The sequence below is a fragment of the Lynx rufus genome, unplaced genomic scaffold, assembly GCF_022079265.1.
Source record: "Lynx rufus isolate CCGP_SWC_20201006 ecotype Redwood Valley unplaced genomic scaffold, mLynRuf1.p SCAF_6, whole genome shotgun sequence".
Classification (NCBI taxonomy): domain Eukaryota; kingdom Metazoa; phylum Chordata; class Mammalia; order Carnivora; family Felidae; genus Lynx; species Lynx rufus.
This window is the reverse complement of record NW_025814878.1, coordinates 4,366,801-4,386,444: the sequence shown is the minus strand read 5'-3', so window position 1 is coordinate 4,386,444 and position 19,644 is coordinate 4,366,801.

Sequence of the window (19,644 nt, the reverse complement as noted above, 5' to 3'; positions counted from 1 at the left end):
CACGCGGGGCCCACTTCCAACCAATCACCGTCAGGGAGCTCAGCTTGCTCTTGGGCTTGGGCCAATCAGGACGCCGCCCTGGCGCTGGGGGGGTCTGTCGGGAAGGAAGGAACGGGCGGTGTTGCCAGGGCCGAGAGGCAGAGGAACACTTCCCAGGGGCCCGGAGCCGGAGGAGGTGTGGCTGCGGTTGTGTGGACGCCGCGGCTGGGGCGCAGCGCACGCAGGGGCTGCAGGCCCCGCCGCAAGTCATTCAGCAGGATCTAAAACCCACCGAGGCCTCCCAGTAACTGGAATCACGGGGAGCCCAGCACCGGGCGCAAGTGACACTGGGCTGCAGCGCTGGGTGGGGGGCGCGGGCCACGGGTCCCACCTATCGCTGCGGGGCAGGGGAAGCGGGGTTCCGCCAGCCCAGCCGACGGGTGGAAGGGTGGTCTTGGGACCTGCAACTTCCCACGACCGGCTGGCCAGTGGGGGCGTTCAGCGTTGGCACCCGGGGGGATTGGGGAATTGTGTGCCTCCCACGCACCGCTTCTCGTGGTCAGCGTGGGAAAGCAAGTTCCCGCGGGAGGGCCGGGTTTCCTGGACACCGTCTTCCTGGGGCCTCAGGGGGAGTGGAGGTGCTGCACGAGCGGCCGCTGACCCCTGGGTCCAAGTCTAAGTTCCCAAAGCTCTGGGTGCAACTGGGTTTCCCAGCTTCCTGGGGGAGAGTTTTCAGGATGTGAGCAAAATCACAAAGGGGACTGTGGGTCCTAAGTATCCTGATCCCTGAGCTGTGGCTCTCTGACCCCAGCGGGCGTTTATTCCCAGGTAGGGGCAGAGGCTGGCAATGGAGAGGTTGGGCATCAGAGATGGGTGCGGAAGAAGGCAGATCTCAGACGTGGTGGTTCCAGCATCCCAGCTGGTGGGGAGACCTCGGGTGATTTGGTTCACCCATGAACTGGGTAGGACAGCCTCGGTGTGTGCCACCGCATAGCCACCCACCACAGGCGCCTGTAGGGACATGCCAGTGCCCTGAAATGCTGGAGTCACCAGGTCTGCTCTGGGGCCTCTACTGCCCTCCCTGCCCTTTCTCCCTGCACGTCTGTCACCTTCAAAGGGCTTCTCCGGCACTTGAGCTCCCTTTCTCTCCAGCCTGGGCAGTCTTCATTAAGGCGCGTGGTGCTCTGACTCCTCAGCTCTTCTCTTCCCAATTTATGGTCTACGGCACACACTTCTGACTGCATCCCTCCAGAGCCTCGTCTCTCAATTTCCAAATGTCCAACGCTTTCAAGACAGCTGTCTCTGTGATGAGACTCAAGAACCAATTTTAATCTGAAAAGCCAAGAGCTTGACACTCTCCACCCTGTCCCCCTGTCTCTGGGCTCTTTCTATTTTCTGGGCAGGGTGTGCTGCTGAAGTCATCGGAAGAGGGAGGTAACTTGATACAACAGGGAAATGTGCATGAAAGAAACCTCAGTCAATGACACCAAGGTTTATCCTGTCACAAGAATGTGATTCGATTGAGAACTTCTTACTTTCTTTTTAAGTTTATTTATTCGAGAGGGAGAGAGAGAGAGGGCGTGCACCAGCACAAGTGGGGGAGGGGCAGAGAGAGAGAGAGAGAAAGAGAGAATCTCAAGCAAGCTCTGTGCTACCAGCGCAGAGCCCACTTTGGGCTCGGGAAACCACAAGATCATGACCTGAGCTGAAACCAAGACTCCGATGCTTAACTGACTAAGCCACCCAGGCGCTGGACAATTTCTTTTTGATTTGAGACGATTGGCCAATCAGAGTTTGGGACAAAGTCGATAAGGAGTTTGGAGAGCAAGGAGAAGATCACTTGTCTGAGAGCCGACTGGTAGAGCTGAGTTCCAGTTGGGGGCTGATGCTATCTGTGGGCCTTGAGGCAAGCCTTAGCCTCCCAAAGGCTCAATTTCACCACCTATAATACGGGGCTTGACCAGATGATTGTTTTGGTCTGTTCCAGCTCTGAAGTTCTGTGATGCTAGGATTCATGCCAAGAACAATTAAGGCCAGAAGCCAGATTTCTGATCTTGCTGAACTGACCACCTCTCCTTCTTTAAACTGAGTTTTCTTTTCAGTTTCTAAATCCAATTGTTTCTGTAACTGTTGGGCATTAGGTTGACAGTGGCCATCGGATGACAGCTGGACCCCCATGTAAACATTGGAGTGTAACAGGAAAAAGATCACGGGCTTTGGAGGCGCCTGGGTGCCTCAGTCCGTTAAGCGTCCAACTCTTGATTTCAGCTCAGGTCACGATCTCCCGGTTCAGGGGATCAAGCCCTATGTTGGGCTCCATGCTGACAGCACAGAGCCAGTTTGAGATTCTCTCGCTCTCTCTCTCTCTCTCTCTCTCTGCCCCTCCCCTGCTCACACTGTCTCTGTCTCTCTCAAAATAAATAAATAAACTTAAAAAAAAAAAAAAAGTCATGGGCTTTGAAGTTAGACCAGCCCAGGATTTATGTTAGGAGGTGTTCAACTGGAAGTAACTAATAACTACCTAACAGTGACTTCCAACCATAAAGACATTTTCCGCTTACTCAAGAAATCTGGAGGTGGGAGGTCCTGAGATTGGTTTGACAGGCCAGTGGCCACACATTCCAAGTTCCATTTCCCATCTTCAGCGGGTTGGCTTTATCCTTGTCACCTCATGGATCTTAAAAGGCTGCCCCGGGCCACACACCTTACCTTCCTACAATATGCCGATAGACAGGGAGGAGAGGTGATAGACTCACAGGGTGTTTGTTCTTGAACTGCTCACCCCTTCCTAGCAGGGAGAGAGTGTTTTCCAGAAGCCCCTGCTCCCACACCTTTTTCTCCAGACTCGTTGCCCAGAACGGGTCCCGTGCTCCCTCCCATATCAACCACTGGCAAGGGCCCCAGGATTCTTGTGGCCCGCTAAGCCCAATCATAATGCTCACAAGATTTGCCACCTGGTTTTTTAAATTTGGGCTTCACTGGGGTACCGGGGTGGCTCAGTCGGTTAAATGTCTGACTTCGACTCAGGTCATAATCTCACAGCTCATGAGTTCGAGCCCCGCATCGGGCTCTCTTCTGACAGCTCAGAGTCTGGGGCCTGCTTCGGATTCTGTGTCTCCCTCTCTCTGCCCTCTCCCACTCGCGCTCTGCACTCTCTCTCTCTCTCTCTCTCGAAAATAAATAAACATTAAAAAATAATAATAAAATTTGGGCTTCATTTAACTGCCTGTGTGATATTGAACAAATCCCTCAGCTTCTCTGAGCCCCGTTTTCAGCAGCTGAAATAGAGGCAAAATCACACTAACTTCACAGGACAGTGGGAAGGACTGAGTCAGATGATGTGTGGGAAGTCTCCAGGGCATTTGACCGTCCCTGCACGCCCCACGTGCTCAGGAAATGGTAACTCTTGCCCTTCCTAACATCACTTTGGATGACGGTCGGAGAGGGTAGCCTCGCTTAGCCCTCTCGTCCCCGTTTTCAATTTCCATAAACTCCATTTCCGTGACAAGACACGCAGGAGCTTGCCAAAGTCAACACGTCGTCGGGCTCCGGTGTTTCCCGCTGTGGCACCTCCTGTCCTCACGGGCTCGGTGCCGCTCTGTACACAGCGGTTTTGGACAGTGGCCACTGCACATTTTGTGTCTGGATTTCTTGGGGGGGAGATTGAGCATCTGGCAGGATGGCCCCTGACTGTGACCAGTCTCCAGCAAGCATTGTCGCTGGGCGTGAGCGGCGAGGAGACTTCTGTGAGGAGGGACAGAACGGGCGTCCGCGGGAGAGGTGCTGCTTCCCTGGGACAGGGTGCCCTTCAGTGCTCGCACGGGGTTGGCTAAGGGGCGCCTCAAATCGCAAATCAAGCGGGGTTCTAGGGCTTCCGTCCCCTCCCCGCCTGCAGCCAATCCATCCGCTCTCTCTAAAGCCCACCCTCCTCCCACCACCTCTTCTCCTGTGGTCCCAGCAAGCCACTCCCTGGTCCCCTCCTGCCCCCCACCTGCCCTCACCTCCTCAGCACAGGCTCCTCCCAGCAGCCAGGCCGCGGTCCAAGGACGGGCACCATGTCAGATCCTGCCGCGGCTTGGGCCCTTCCTGTGGCCATTCCATTACGGGTGGAATAAGATCCGAGGCCTCATGGTCTGACCCTGCCCACCTCTCAACCCCTGTCCTCACTCAGGGCCAGCTTCAGGGCGACCCATCTGCAGCGCACAGGGCCCCAGGCTTGCTCCTGACTCTGCTGTCACTGCCTGGAAGTTCTTAATCACTTCTGAACAAGGGTCTGCATTTCCGTTCTGCATGGGGGCCCATGAATTACGTCCTGTCCTTACCTTCTTACCTGCCACACTCAGCTCCCCTTCTCTAGAACACCCAGGTGTCCTTGTCCTCCTCGGCGTTGGCTGTTTCACCAGCTCCTTGTGGGGTCACTGCCTTCTCGGCGAGCCAGCCTCAGAGAAGACCCCCGCCCCACTCCCCGTTGCCCGCCTGTGCATTGCCCGCCCAGCACCCACCCTCTCGTCATGCCCTCTTCCAGCGCCAGGGCATCAGGACCCTTCCGTGATGCTGGAGGCTCACCTTGTCCCTTGTACGCCAGAGGCCCCACAGGCACACGTTTTGTCATGTGCATTGTATGTGTTCCTCACAAGTGAGCATAACAAATGTCTGGTTCCAGAACTTGGGTTCTGTCTGTGGCTCGGAGGAAGTAACCAGGGAGTTCAAAAGTGTTCACAGAAAGCGTTAACTGCTCTGTGACGTTGACTTGGGACAGGGGTCATCTGAAGGACAGAATGAGTACAACTGTCCCTTCGGTGGTACTGGCACTGCCTCGTGCATAGATGGGATTAATTGAATATCCTGAATGTTCAGTGGAGAGCTCTGATGTAATAAAATTAGGAACCGAAGTAAAGGACTGTGCCCAGGAGAAGAGCACCTTACACACACACACACACACACACACATGCATAAACATGCACACAGACACACACCTATGTGCACACACACCGCACACGAACGTGTACGGGCACACACACACATGCACATAGACACACATGCACACATACACACATACGCACACCACACACAAAGTCTAAGGCAGTGTCTCTCTTCTGAGCAGCGGGGAGGTCTCTGCCTGCAGCTGGGAGGTGGACTGAGTCCCAGATTCACGGGACCGAGGGGGCTGCCGGGGAGGTACGCACCCCTCCCCAGGAGTCCTGGGGTGCAGCCGCCTCTGACCTCGGACCCAGCGGCATCAGGCCGAGAGGGGGCTGGGATACAGAGGACCCAGGGATCCCCAGCCTGCGCCAGGTGGCCCAGGGAGCACCTTCAAGGGCCTGAGTAGCTCCAGTGCCCCAGCAGGTGTTTCAGTCCCTTCTAGAGAAGATCTGGAGAGCATTTTAGGTTTGAAGGCTAAAAATTACTGTCTCTTCTGAAGAGACCTATCGCTGGCCTCAACACGAGGCCAGCGACACGAGGCAGTTTGGCTCTTTGAAGTCACTTGTGTCCTCAGGGGGCTGTGAGGCTGGGGGGGGGGGGAGACGCAGTGAAGTGCTCAGTGGGGGGCCCTGGCTCAAGGCAACGGGTCAGTCAGTGGCTTATCACTCAGTCCTCTTATTTGTGAACAGAACATACCCAGGCTAGTTTAAGCTGAAAGGGAATTATTGGTTATTGGGGGATCCACAGAAAGCTCTAGGGAGCTGGAGAAAGAGAGCAAGGCTGGTCTTCCAGGATCCGTGCCTAAAATCGTCCCACACCTCGGGTGGCAGGAGCTCAGCCCCACGGCCATCTCAGCGGCCACCGCCCTGATGCCACCTCTGCCCTGAGAACGGGACCCGGCAGCTCTGGGCGGGCTCTGCAGCCCCAGCCGACATCTTCACCCGAAAGTGGGCGTATTTGCCTCACCAGGGCGAGCAGGACAGGAGCCCCCCCGCTGAGCCTGTTCCCGCACATTCTTTACCTCTGAATCAAGGGTTTGCGTGGTCGTGGCTCATTGATGGGGCTGCGTCCTAGCTGCAAGGGAAGCTGGGGATCGAATCCTGGCTTCTCCAGAGAGAATTCCTCTCAGCCTGAAGATCTCCTCACGTAAGGAAAGCTTAGAAGACAAAGCATCTACATATGACACAGCTGTACACGTTGAGGAGCATGGGCACCAAAATCAAAGGAAACTTCAAAAACTAGTCTTCACCTAGTTTTTGTCCAAGGTCTCTGTCCAAGGCCCATTTGGCATCAGTCTTTGGGGCGGTGGCAACACGGTGTCCCATGACAAGACTGTGACAGGACTGGGCACAGATCGCTGGGCAGGTGGACGGCCTCTCCTGACCAGTGAGGTCTGGGGCCGGGGTCATACAAGACTAATGTCCCGGTTACCAGGCTTCTGCAGCTTCGAGCGGCTCCCGCTTTGAACCCCAGAGTTCTAGTGGTGCAATTTCTCCAGCAGGCTGTTAGGCCAGGGCGCACCACCCAAGGGAAATAATAATAAAAATGATCATCGTCCTAATTTGCATTGTGCCCGGCGCTGAACCAAGCACTTTAAATCTCTGAACACTCACAGTAACCCCACAAGGTGGTTGATTACTATCCCCGCCCGACTGATGTGCAGAGAGGCCAAGAAAAGCATGCAGCCGGTATGTGGAGGACTGGGATTCGAACCCAGGTCCTTACTCCTTAGCCACAAAATGTGCTGTTGGTGTACCAGCTGCGGACATGAATTCTCCAAGTCTCGCTCCCAACCTAGCCACATATACTACCGCACAGAGGCCGCAGTGGGTCGTGTGAGTCATCCCCAAGGTCCAGTGTGACAACACACGGCGTGTAGGGGACATGGCTGTCCTCCACCGGGTAGGGATATCCCCTAAGGATTCCACGGTGTTCCTCCCACACAGGGGGACTTGGGAGTGGGGGAAGGGTCCTCACAGGCAAACTGTCTGAGGAAGAGGGTGAACCCTTCACGTCTCTGAGGACACGACAGCTCCTGCAAGAGCCGAATAGGGCCAGAAAGCTGGTCTTTCCCAGCGGGAGGCCCAGAGGCTGGACCTGCAAAGTGCGAGACCCCTTTGGCCGGGGGGGGGCAGGCGGGGCGTGGAGGCAGGTGTCCAGAGAGGGGGCATGGCCCAGACTGCAGCTTCTGAAGACAGTGTGCTGTGGACGATGGTCCTAGCTCAGCCTGAACCACCACTTGCCTGGTGAACTCGGTCAGCTTGGAGGGTAAAAGTACTCTAGACTTGTTTGTTGGTCTGTTTATTCGAGCGCTGACTTGTTTTTAGAAAAGAATCTGCAGTAGGATATAAGAAGGGAAAACATGAAATTTATATATATATATGTGTGTGTATATATATATATATGTGTGTGTGTATATATATATATATGTGTGTGTGTATATATATATATATATATAAGGCCCAGGAGAGAGATTTAAAACCAAAATTAAGACAAGGATAAAGTCAGAATGCAAACATGCAAGCCATGGGGGTCGGCCTAAGGACCACGGTGGGTCTGCAGTGTGGTTTCGAGATTCTTCTTGGCCGGAGTGAAAAGAGACATCCAGTCCGCTCCCTGACTCACACGTTTTCCAGTCTCCCTGCTTCTGCCGGCGTCTTTCCAGGTCAGAAGTCCTGTTTTTAGTCTGTTCTCACGGGGACCTTACTCTTGCTCTCTCCCTCTCTGCCCTCATTTCCCTTGCCCTGCCCTGGGTTTATTTTCAGCCGCCTCTTCTTTCTGAAGCTGCAGGGGCTGCACAAAGGAGGCCAGGCTCCAGCCCTCCGGCTCCTCCCCTCCTTGGGGGAACAGGCCCACGTCAGCCCCGGCCTGCCCTCCCCGCGTGGCCCGCGTGGGCAGCCAGGTTTGGAAGCCAGCGTGGAAGGAGACCCGCACCCGGCAGCAGCCAGCGCGGGATGGAGTAGAGCTCCGGCTTCTCCTTCAGAGCTAAGGGACCGCTCTGACCTCCCTCGTTACTCCTGGCTCGTTTATAATCAGCTTTTCCATTATCTTGCAGCGAAGCCCTCCCAGAATCACATTAATTGCCTATAACTACAGCTGGGTGGTTCATTTATTCTTTCTAATTTGGAAGATCCAAATGGTTTAACCCCTATTTTTATTTTAAAAGCTTTAGGGGTTTTGTAAACTTTGGAGGCCCTAAAGCCAACGTGGCAGACACACACACGCTCACGTAAGTCCAAGCGCACGTGCACCTTCACACGCCCCATGGCACGTACCACGCAGGACGGACCTTTCGGGTCAGGGGTCGGAGGAGGGTGATATGACCTGAGGCGTTGCTGTGTAGACAGCGCTAGTGCCATTATCACCCACACCGATGACACCACCACCATCTCCACCTCCGCCCCACCCCCGCTATCACCACCACCCCCATCACCACCCCACCGTCACCTTCACCACCGCTCGTCCAGGTGCCCGAACTCCCACCATTGCACCACTGCAGTCGGAGGGGAGCTCAAAGGAGTGTGTGTGAGGCTGAGAGTGTGCGGGCACGCGCACAGGTACACGCACGCACGTGCGTGCCTTATCAGTTAAATAATGGACAAAGAAATGTGAAAAAAGGAAACTTCTGCCGACCCCTCCGCAACATTGTCAGAGCTCTTGTTTACATATTCATATCGTAACGGAACAGAGCGTAAGTTTCTCTTAAGCAGATCAGAAAACTGGAGTACGCGGAAGAGAAGTGGTTCTCAAACTTTCTCATGCAGGGGAACACCCAGGGGCCTGGCTAGACTGCTGAGCCCCACCCCAGTGTCTCCCCGTCAGTAGATCCGGGACGGGGCTTGATAGTTTGCGTTTTCTTTCTTTTTTTTTTTTTTTTCCAACGTTTATTTATTTTTGGGACAGAGAGAGACAGAGCATGAACGGGGGAGGGGCAGAGAGAGAGGGAGACACAGAATCGGAAACAGGCTCCAGGCTCTGAGCCATCAGCCCAGGGGGGCTCGAACTCACGGACCGCGAGATCGTGACCTGGCTGAAGTCGGACGCTTAACCGACTGCGCCACCCAGGCGCCCCTAGTTTGCGTTTTCGAACAGGTTCTCAGGTGCTGCTGGTTCCGGGCCACACTTGAGAATCAGCACAGTAGGTTAAAACACACCCAGACTCACACACGGGCACACACACCACAGACTCGTGCATCAACCCTTGCAGACTGGAGCAGCCCTTTTCGACGTAAAAATTCTGGTCAAAAGAAAGCTTGAAGAATGTAAAGAAATTAAAATGATGAGATAAAATCATACTAGCCAGCTGAGAAGAGCAGTGTTCTAATACCGGCCCAGAGATGTGAATTCGGGGCTTCCAGAGAATATGCGAAGTTTTGAGGTTCAGGGAAACATAAGCTACCCTAAGTGGGGGATGGAACCCTTCAGGAACGGCTGGAGGCCAAACTTAAACAGGGACTGAGGGAGAGTTGGGCAGGGGGCTTGGTGAGGCGGCAGGCAGGGAGGGGTTCCTGCTGGAGGGAGGAGCGTAGACGAGAAGGTGATGTAGCTGACACGTTGGTCCAGGCGGTGGGGGGCAGGACCACAGACCAGCACTGGCCACCCTGAGGCCTCTAGCGGCCTGGAGATGCCTCCGGTCATTGCCAGGATTGAATGAGATTGCACCTGCTCCATTGCAATTCAAGGGAAAACCAGACCGGCTTGAAGTTGTATGTAAATATGTGTTCCTTTGTCCCAGACTTGAGCCTCATGTTTTCAAAAGGAATGGAAGAAAAGGTGTGTGTGTGTCGGGGGTGGGGGGCACGTGGGGTCGAAGCCCCACTCCACCCCCAGCTCCAGTTATCCCTGTCTTGTCTCTGGAATGCCCCTTCTGGCGTGTTCTTCGTCTGAGTGGCTTTCCATTTCCAGAGTTTCTGCTAAAGGTGCAGATGTCCCTGGGGGACAGGGGGCCTTGAGCGGGTAAACGCGGGGAGGTGGCTTCCAGGCTGGCACCCTCCGGTTGCCCACACAGATCCGGCATGTTCGGGCTAACGGCTCTCACCTGGTGGCCCGGGAGTATATTTTACGCTGTTATTTCAACCCTCCCCGCATCTAGGGAGAAGCCAGAAAATAACAGGTCTCAAAACAGACCGAGTTTGGAGACCTCAATATTCAGATGGAAAGAAACCTCATTTGAAGCCAATCCCAATTCCAGACACAAAATATGGGCTTGTTACCAAGAAGTATCGAAGGGGGCGCCTGGGTGGTGCAGTCGGTTAAGCGTCCGACTTCAGCCAGGTCACGATCTCGCACTCCGTGAGTTCGAGCCCCGCGTCAGGCTCTGGGCTGATGGTTCAGAGCCTGTTTCTGATTCTGTGTCTCCCTCTCTCTCTGCCCCTCCCCCGTTCATGCTCTGTCTCTCTCTGTCCCAAAAATAAATAAACGTTGAAAAAAAAAATTAAAAAAAAAAAAGAAGTATCGAAGCCCTCAACATTTCTTGAAACAAACCCTTCCTTGCCCTCAAATCACATCCGTGACATTAACCCAGGTCCCGCCGTATGGCTCAGAGGGTGTCTGCCCGGAGGGTTCCCTAACTCTGCTATGACTGGACTCCCCAGGGGAGCATTTGCAAATCTCAGTGCCCAGAACACACCCAGTCCAATTAATTCAGATCTCCTGAAGGGCGACCTGTGCATCTGCTTTTTTTTTTTCAAATGCTCCAGATGATTCTGACGGGCAGCCAAGTTTGAGAGCCAGTGGCTCTGTCTTGTTCAAGGCGAGAGAAACCTGGTGGGCTTCCTCCCCCACCTGCTGGCTCTCCGGCTTCAGGGAAACTAACCTGGAGCCCACAAGGCTCAGCGCCCTCACCCATGAGGTGGGCGAGTAACAGGGTTGCGGAGAATGTGTGTGAACACATCCGAGGCACAGGTAGTGCCTGGCAAAAGGGAGAGGCTATTATTTGTAATTTAAGAAACTGAGGCACAGGGGCGTCGTGTACATCTGAGTCTGGGTCCATGTCCCATCTGGAAGAGGAGATGGTTGCATTAGACGATGTCTTAGGCTCCTCTGAGCTCTAACACTCTGGGATTCTGCAAAGGGGCTGAAATGAGTCCTGTCTCCCCTCCAACACCTGAGAAAACCATGGGAATCCACACTCAGTAAAACAAAATAGGCAAAACCGGGCACGCGGGCTACTGGATTATTCTCCTCCCCACCTCCCGGGTTGCTCTGGGACCTCATCTCAGCAGAGATCAGCCTTTCAACCTCTTGCCCTTCTTTGCCACCAGGTCATGTCTGGGGGCAAATGGACAGGGCCCAGGAGTGACCAGTCAAGGCCACGGCCCCTCAGGCAGTGCTGCAGGCAGCCCACTGCTGGGAGGCTCCTGGGTCCCAAGAGAGGGTGTTGACAAACATCTGGAGCAGAGGTCCTGGACCTTGGTACTGTTGACATTGGGGGTGGCTAATTATTTCTGGGGGCTGTCCGGTGCATGGAGGGGCGCCCAGCGGGAGCCCTGGCCTCTGTCCGCTAGATGCTAGGAGCAGTCCCCCCCAACATCTCCAGGCATTGCCAAATGTCCCCGGGGAGGGGGGCAGAGTCGCCTCCCCACACCCCCACACCACTGCTCTGGAGGCCCATCTTTCCTGCCCCACATGCAGCGAGGAAGAACGTTGTCCTTCATGTGTCAGTACAGATTCATTTTGATTTGCTCTTTTTATTTATTTATTTATAAAAGAGATGTGTTCTTTTTTTTTTTTTTAACGATTCGTTTTTGAGAGAGACAGAGTGTGAGCAGGGTGGGGCAGAGAGAGAGAGAGAGAGAGAGAGAGAGAAGGCTCCAAGCTGTCAGCACAGAGCCCGATGTAGGGTTCACACCCTCCGACTGCGAGATCCTGACCTGAGCCGCAATCAGATGCTGAACGACTAAGCCACCCAGGTGCCCCTGTATTGCTCATATTTAAAGTCACAAGAGAAGGGGCGCCTGGATGGCTCAGCTGGTTAAGCATCTGACTTTGGCTCAGGCCATGATCTCAGGTCATCATCTCATGCTTCCTGAGTTCGAGCCTGCGTGGGGCTGTGTGCTGACAGCTGGAAGCCTGGAGCCCGGAGCCTACTTCAGATTCCACGGCTCCCTCTCTCTGCCCCTCCCCCACACCCTCTGTCTCTCGCTCTCAAAAATGAATAAAACATTTAAAAAAAAGTCACAAGAGAGAAGAACCACTCTACAAAGGGCAGACTTGTTTCAACTCAAAGGTGGGCAGGGAAGACGAGAGGAAAGGGACGGGAATGGGGTGCTCTCCCGAGTGCTGTTGAAAGGAACAAAATGGAGCCTTGGGAGCTGCGGCAGGGCGGAGCCCTCACAGCAGAGCTGACGGCGGGGGTGGGCGGTGCCGGCCTTGGGGACAGGGGCCCACGACGCTCCGCCGGCGGGGCCTGGGGACTCCTGGGTGCGTCTTCCGCCGCAGAGAGGGATGTTCCGTTTGCACTGATGAGTGGGTAAGCAGGTTACAGAGGTCAGAGACACGATGCCACCCCTACTTTGGAAAAATAATATGCATCTATGCCCACACCCACACCCACACCCAGCGCAAAATGTGGCTGTGGATACACCGAGACGCTGATACGGTTACTGACAGAAGTCGGGACGTCAGGTGGCTTTTCTCCCTCGTTTGCTTATCTGTCCTTTTTCTACCGTGCACATTGCACTAGCTGGTAGGAAGGAAAAAAATCACGCGAAGGAAAGGCAAACACTTGGGCAAAGGCACGTGAAAACCCCAACTGCCAGAAACACGGCTGGGGAGTCACCAAGAGGCGGCAGGAGAGGCGGGCATGGCCCCCGCAGCCAGGGCCCCTCTGCGGGCGCGGCCCGGGGTCTAGAGACGGGAGAGCCCGGGAAGGGGCTCAGAGAGTGCCGGGCACAGGGCCGCGGGCGGCCCGGGGGAGCTGTCGGGGGTGGGAGGTGGACACAGACCCTGCACCCCTTCCGGGACCTCAGTCCAGGCCGCGGACACGCCCCCTTGCGGGGGCGACACGTGCGGCCCCGCGGCTGGGACCACGCCTCTGGGACGCGGGGGTCTGGAGGGCGCCGCGTGGGGGCCCGGGAGCCCCCGACGGCCCCGGTCCAGGGGCCGGGGGCGGCAGAAGGACGGCCAGCGAGGCTTCGTTCCGGCCCACTCCGCGGAGGCGCTGGCGACCCTGGGGCGCCCGGGCGGCGGCTCTGCCCCCTCGTCCCCGGCCGCGGGGAGCCTGCGCCGCGGCCTCCGGGCCCCGGGTCGCCAGCCGCCGCCCCGCCCCGCCCCGCCCCGCGCCCCCGGCGCCCCCGGCGCCCCCGACGGCGCCGCACGGAAGGCGGAACGCAGGAGCCGCGGGGCCCGGGCTCGGTCGCCCTCTGCTGGGCGAAGCGCGAAGGGCAGCCTCAGGTCCACCCTGCCTCCCCCGCTGCCGGAAGGCTGCCTGAGTCACTGAGAACCGCAGACACTGGGAAGACTGTGCGGGGGGGGGGGGGGGGGGGGGGGGGGAGCACTTCAAGGAGGTGGAGGCCGTGATTCTGGAGGGAGGCAATTGGGGCCCTTCTCCTTCCCCAATATACTGTAGGCAATAATTTCTTATTCTCAAAAAAAAAAAAAGTGTAATCACGTCTAGTTAGAAGACTCATCAATGCTCACAGGGGAAAAAAAGCAAGCAGTACAGAAGAGCGTAAAGAATGGTTTACAGATCACCCAAACTCAGCACCCACTCAGCACCCACTGGTAACTGCATGTAAATAGATGCGTATTTATTTACGTAAATAGCTTGATGACACTTTTCACGTCAAGAATAATGCCACCTAGCCAACCTTTCTGGAGCTGTGGCTTTTGCCAGCACTTTATAAAGTTGGTTCTGTGGATTCTTTTTAAGAGGCCTATGCTTGCCTCACAATTTGGCCGGCAATTAGGACTTGACTCTGCAAGGGACAGGTGCTTTGCTCATGTGGCCCAGAAGATGAGGAAAGTGCCATCTCTGTCCATGAGCCTAGGTTAGCTCAATGGGAGGCTGACCCTTGGCCGGGAGGCCGCAGAGACAAGCAGGAGAGGCAACCAGGGCGAATGCCAGGATTATCACCAGAGGAACCAGCCTGTGACTGAGAGAGAGGGTTACACTTCAAGTGTGAAGTGTCCACAGGGACGGGATTGGGGACAGAGACCCAAGGGTCTAGACGGTCAGAGCAGGACCAAACTGGGTGTGGACAGGAGTTGAGGGGAGAAGGTCAGAACAAAGCTTCTGAAAGACCCTCTGTAAGCGGCAAGCTCTCCTTCCAGGTTGTGGTTGGGACACTAGATGGGGCGCTGTGGTGTCAGGGCAGGGGAGCTGAAAAGGTGCCAGAGGAGATGGGGGAGAGGTGTGTGTGTGTGTGTGCACGCGCACGTGCGCACACACACACACACACACACACACTGCTTCTTTTGAACAACTTTCTATTCCATGCTATTTTATCATATTCTATGCTATGCTAGTCAATTCCATCCCATCCCATTCCATTCCATTCCATTCCATTATTCCTTTCTATTACAGCTGCCAAATACTGATAGCATTGCATGGCAAATTATCTAATCTCACAGGCTAAGATTTAAAAAAACTAAAGCGTGTAACAAAGTCTCATCCTTCCCTTCCTCACTTTCCCCAGCCTTAGGTCAGAAGGTGCCTTTTTTTCTGACCCAGGTAGCTCAGGGATCTCCCCTCAGTTAGAAACAGAACTCCCTTTGGACCTAATCACAGCCTTCATTTACCTCTGTGCAAGCCCTGTTCTACCTGCCAGGACATCCCTTCTTCCTTTGGTCCCTCTCTGGATGGCAGAAAGAAAAGAAATGTCATTTCTTTCTAGCACGTCTGTGCTAAAGTATGATTTCCTCAAGACTGTTCTTCTCCAACCAGAAATGACCTGATGCAACATTTTCCCACCTCCACGCCCCCCCCACTTCAGTCATCCCAGGCTAGCTGAGAATAATCCCCAAATTTTAAGCAATACTTGCTGAGATTTAGGTGAGGTGTTGCAAACAGCCACTGCTCAAAGTAACAGTATTTACAAACTGCTTTCCCTTGAAAAATTTTCAGCGGTGAGTCCAGGATTATAGCAACCCAGGATCCTTTGCAGAAACAGAAATTTTAAAAACCTGTCGGTGCATAAAATGTTGTGTTGAATTTATTACAAACGCTGCATCAAGACTTCAGATAACTCCAGAAATAAGAAAGCTACAATGGGAAGATTTCAGCGGGATTTATTTTTATTTATAATTTATACCCTGTCAGCTCCTCAAAAGGATTTGAGGCAGCATCCAATGAAAGACATGCAGTTCAACAAGGTTGCTAAAACTGGGAATAGAAAATTGAAAACCTCAAGTGGGAGGAGGAGGAAGCGAAGGTGATAGAATTACTGAGCTGAAGTGTAGCGAGCTCTCTGGTAGCCACAGCAAGGAGGGAAACACAAGCTTGTGTATGTTTCATTATCTGAGTAAAAAAAATAAAGTCCCAAGCCGCGCGTTAGTTCTCCAAGGGACATCAGCGCATCTCCGGTACTGTTTACTTGGTGACAGTTACAAGGGCCTCGGAGGAAAGGGTCCGCAGGGTCCAGTGCTCACAGCTGGAGGCTGGAGGGGCGGGGACAAGCAGGACACGGTGCACAGGAGGGCCTGGGTTCTGGGTGGGGCACGGGGGTTGCGCGAGGCAACCAGACCCACCCGGGGCACCCCCCTGGGCCCATCTTCTCCCGAGAGGCCTGCCCTGCAGGTGTTCACAGCCCTGGGCCCTAGCGGGGTGCCGGGGGACACCTGGACTGCAGGCTGGGGGTCCATGCGTGCGTGCAGGCAAGGCCCTGGCACTGCAGGGTGCAGCCAGGCTGTGGGAACCGATGGGGCCAGCTCCCCGGCCCCGCACTGTGGGCGCCTGGGCGCCTCCGGGAAGCCTGAGAATTCTGCCTTTGAGACCGGTGTCCAGGCTGCTGTGAGGCTGTGTATGCCAAGCAAGGAGACTAAATGTATTTCACTTACCGACTCTTTAGTTTGACTTCTGCTTTGGAGGCTACCTGTGCCGAGGCACTGAGGCATGGGGCCCGGGGGGCCTGGGGAACACTGGCCTCTGTTGCCGCTCTGCCCCGGGGCCTGTGGCTGCACTCCTTGCAAGCTGAAATTGTCTTCCCCTCCCCGTCGCTGCGGTGGCCAGTGGAGAGGGGGCTTTGCAAGTCAGATGTGCAGTCAAGAGATGTGTGACCTTGGCAGGTTATTTCTCCTGGCTTGAGTCCCAGCCTGTGACCTTGGGGGAACAGTTCCGGTCCCTCCCAAGGCCCCAGTTTCTGGTCTCCTGGGGCGCTTGGGAGACTAAATGAGCTTATATGCATGCACGGCTTCAGGACAGTTCCGAACATACAGTAAATGCCATGCAAGTGCCACGTTCTTATTATTATTACTTGGATCAGTGGCTGTTCCTCCCAAGTGGGTCTCATCTGATTCCCCCTTCCTGTGGGACCCTGGAGTCCGGGGCTCAGCAGCCAGAAACAGGGGTGTCTGGTGACGGTAGGACCCGACCCCCCACCTTCCCTGAGCTGTGCTCTTTGCGGTTCAGACGCCTTACCTGAGAGAGGATATGGGTTGCCGCTCAGGTACAGCTCTGCCATGCGTTCTCTTCTCTCTTTTAAAAAGAGCAAAGTTAGTGCCAATGAGACCTATTAACACGCAGTTCTCCACCCACACCTTGCCCGGCCCCAACCCCAGGGCTCAGCCGTGCCTCTGGTCATTGGCGCCTCCTGCTGGCCGCTTGAGGCAGGTGCCTCACCAATGCTGGCCACAGTCTGCTGCCAGTCCGTTCTCCAGTCAAAATACCCTCTGCCTCCTGAAGGAAGGACTCTAATCATGGTTGTGTTCTCACCCAACCCCCACCACCCACTTAATTGTGCTTTAGAAAGTGAACAAACGAATGAATGAATGAATGAATGAAATGCCCATTTCCTAAGTCACAAGCTCAGACAACTCATAGACTTCCCATCGCTGCTTAGAGGCAAAACCCAAACTTACCCACCAGCCTAGGCCTTCGATAAACTGACTCACCTCCCTGCTTCACCATCCCAGCACCGCTGACCCAGCCTGGGCTCGTGCCTCCTGCAAGCCTGCCTCTCCTGCCCTTTCCAGGGCGTTCCTTCCGACAAGGTCTGTGCGGAAGGACTCTCGTCCGCACTGTCCCTTCCCCTTGGGGTTATTATCCCCATCTGGGCTAGTTGCCATTTACTGTGACCTTGTCTCTTTTCTCCGTTATGCTGTAAACAATTGGGGACCGAGACGGGTCAGCCACTTCCGAGCGCTCACTGCTCATTTCAGAACGACTCCCTGCGTGTGTCTGGGGGTCTGTGTCGTCTCTAACACGTCTGGTGTTTGTGTGCCTGGGGGAGGATCCTGCCACGCTGCCAGGGGGTGCAAATCAAAGGTGGCGGGGTGTGTGTGTGTGTGTGCAGAGCCTGGGTGTGGAGGGCGGCAGCGGGTGAAGGCAGAATCAGGAGGGGGGAGCCACAGCTTTCGCAGGAGCTCGAGAAGGTAGTCTGTGGTAGCCAGTGAAGGGTTGGCCCAGACGCTCTTCTGTGACACTTCTTGTCCTCAGCACTATCATCAGAGACAGAGAGAGGGACACAGGTAGAGACAGAGACAGAGTGGGGCCCTGGTTCTCACCGTGGTGCCTGGACCAGCAGGTTGGCCTCCCCTGGGACTTGACCGAAATGCAAATCCTCGGGCCTCGCCTGGACCACTGGATTAGAGGCTGTGGGGTCACCTGTGTTTTCACAAGTGCTCCGAATGAGGTTTGAGAACCGTGAGTCCAGACAGGGTTAATGAAGGTGCGCAAAGCCCTCCTTTTCCCAATCTGAGTCTTTCCCTGCTCCTCCTTCAAAACAGTTTTTAATGTTTATTTATTTTCGAGAGACAGAGAGAGACAGAGTGTGAGCAGGGGAGGGGCAAAGAGAGAGGGAGACACAGAATCCGAAGCAGGCTCCAGGCTCTGAGCTGTCAGCACAGAGCCCGACGCGGGGCTCGAACCCACAATCTGTCAGATCATGACCAGAGCCGAAGTCGGATGCTTAAGCCACTGAGCCACCCAGGAGCCCCTCCCTGCTCCCCCTGTAGCTGCCCAGTGGTCCCTGATCAGGGGCATGCCAGGGAGGAGCACGGACTGTCCCCTGATGGTGCCTGGCTCACCAGCAGGTGTGGCCTCTGGAGCCCAGGCCAGAGAGGGCTCCCACCTGCTAGGTGACCTGTGAAAGGTGGGGAAGATCTGTAAGCCCATGCTCTGGGAGGAGACTGCGGGATGGGGTGAATAGGAGTGTGCTGCAGGAGGAGCCCGGGGGTGTTATTCAGTATCAGATCAAGTGCGCCCATAACACAGGCCGGGGCTCTCACGGGCTGGCTGCTTCGTTGGGCACATACATTTAATCCTCCCCATGACATGACGATGCGGGAGTTCTTCTTGCACCCATTTTAGAGATGGACACCCTGGGCCTCCATGGGTCATTTGCCCAAAGTCATCCCAGCTGTAAGCGGAGGGGCTGGGCTTGGGGTTAAGTTTGGGAGGGTGGAGGAGGGTTGGAGGAGGCTTCAAGAGTGGGCTCAGGCAGGGGAGGACCCAGGTGAAGGGACCCAGATCTCCCGTCACGCCAACCAGCAGCTCCAGGAAACCCCTTTCGGGGAGGACAGCCTGGCTGTCTGGGTGCTGTGTGATTGTGAAGAATTTTTAAATGTTCATAATGGCATTTGCCATAGAAGTCTTTTAACTGCACAGAAAATGCTTAGTGGCCTATCACAGTTCTGAATAGACTCTTAGTAACTCACTGTGAACAAGGACAAGGTTTGGGAAGTGACTCCCCAGGGCCGGGAAGGATGCTGCTAGCTGAGGAATGGGCACTGGGCACAGCTCACGGGCCACACGGGGGATCCCAGAATGCAAGCGTCCAAAGAGGCTTGCAAAACCACTCATCGACTGGCTTTTGTTCAGAAAGAAAAGAAAGGAAAATTTGAGCTGCCAATATGCTGCTCACCTGAGTCTCCTTTTGGAGAGCGAGGGCTGGGCTTGGGGTAGGATCCACCCAAGTGACCCCTGGAGACAACGTGAACAGGTTTGCACAGGGGGTGGTGTGGGACACTTGGAGAAACATGAGAAGTCATCAAAAACCCAAGGATTGTGACACCACCCCCCCCACACCGGCCTTGACCTTCTGCCGGTTAAGGGGTTGGTAAGACTTCCGCCAGGTTGGGGTAAGCGTTCCTCTGCTTATGAATGGGACCACACGCATGTCTTGCTTTCGCACGTGTTCGTGGAGGAGGTGGAAGACAGAAGGAGGTGGAGAAAGTCCGGGTGGGCCAGAAGACGGGTCGGGAGGGAGGTGTGGCCTCACCTTCGGGCGACTGCGGAATAAAACAGAAGGGGAAATGGAGGGGACAGGGGCAGTCCCGGGCCACCTGCGTGCCCCTCATCAGGGCCAGCAATGCTCGTCCCAAACCTTGTGTTTAGCAGGGGTTCACCCGAAGTTACCAAGGGGTTCCAGGAATGTTTTCTGGGGCAGACCAAACAGGCGCAGGCACTCAGCTACCCGTGTCCCGCCGCTGCACTTACCTCGGGAACTGATCACTCATCTTACGACTGGGGACACCTCTTTTTGGGGAAGGCGTCGGCCTTCTGGCCTGCCCTGTCGCTGACCGCCACTGAGTACGAACGCTGACCGGAGTGGGGTGATGTAGCTCTTGGGCCAGCGAACAGCT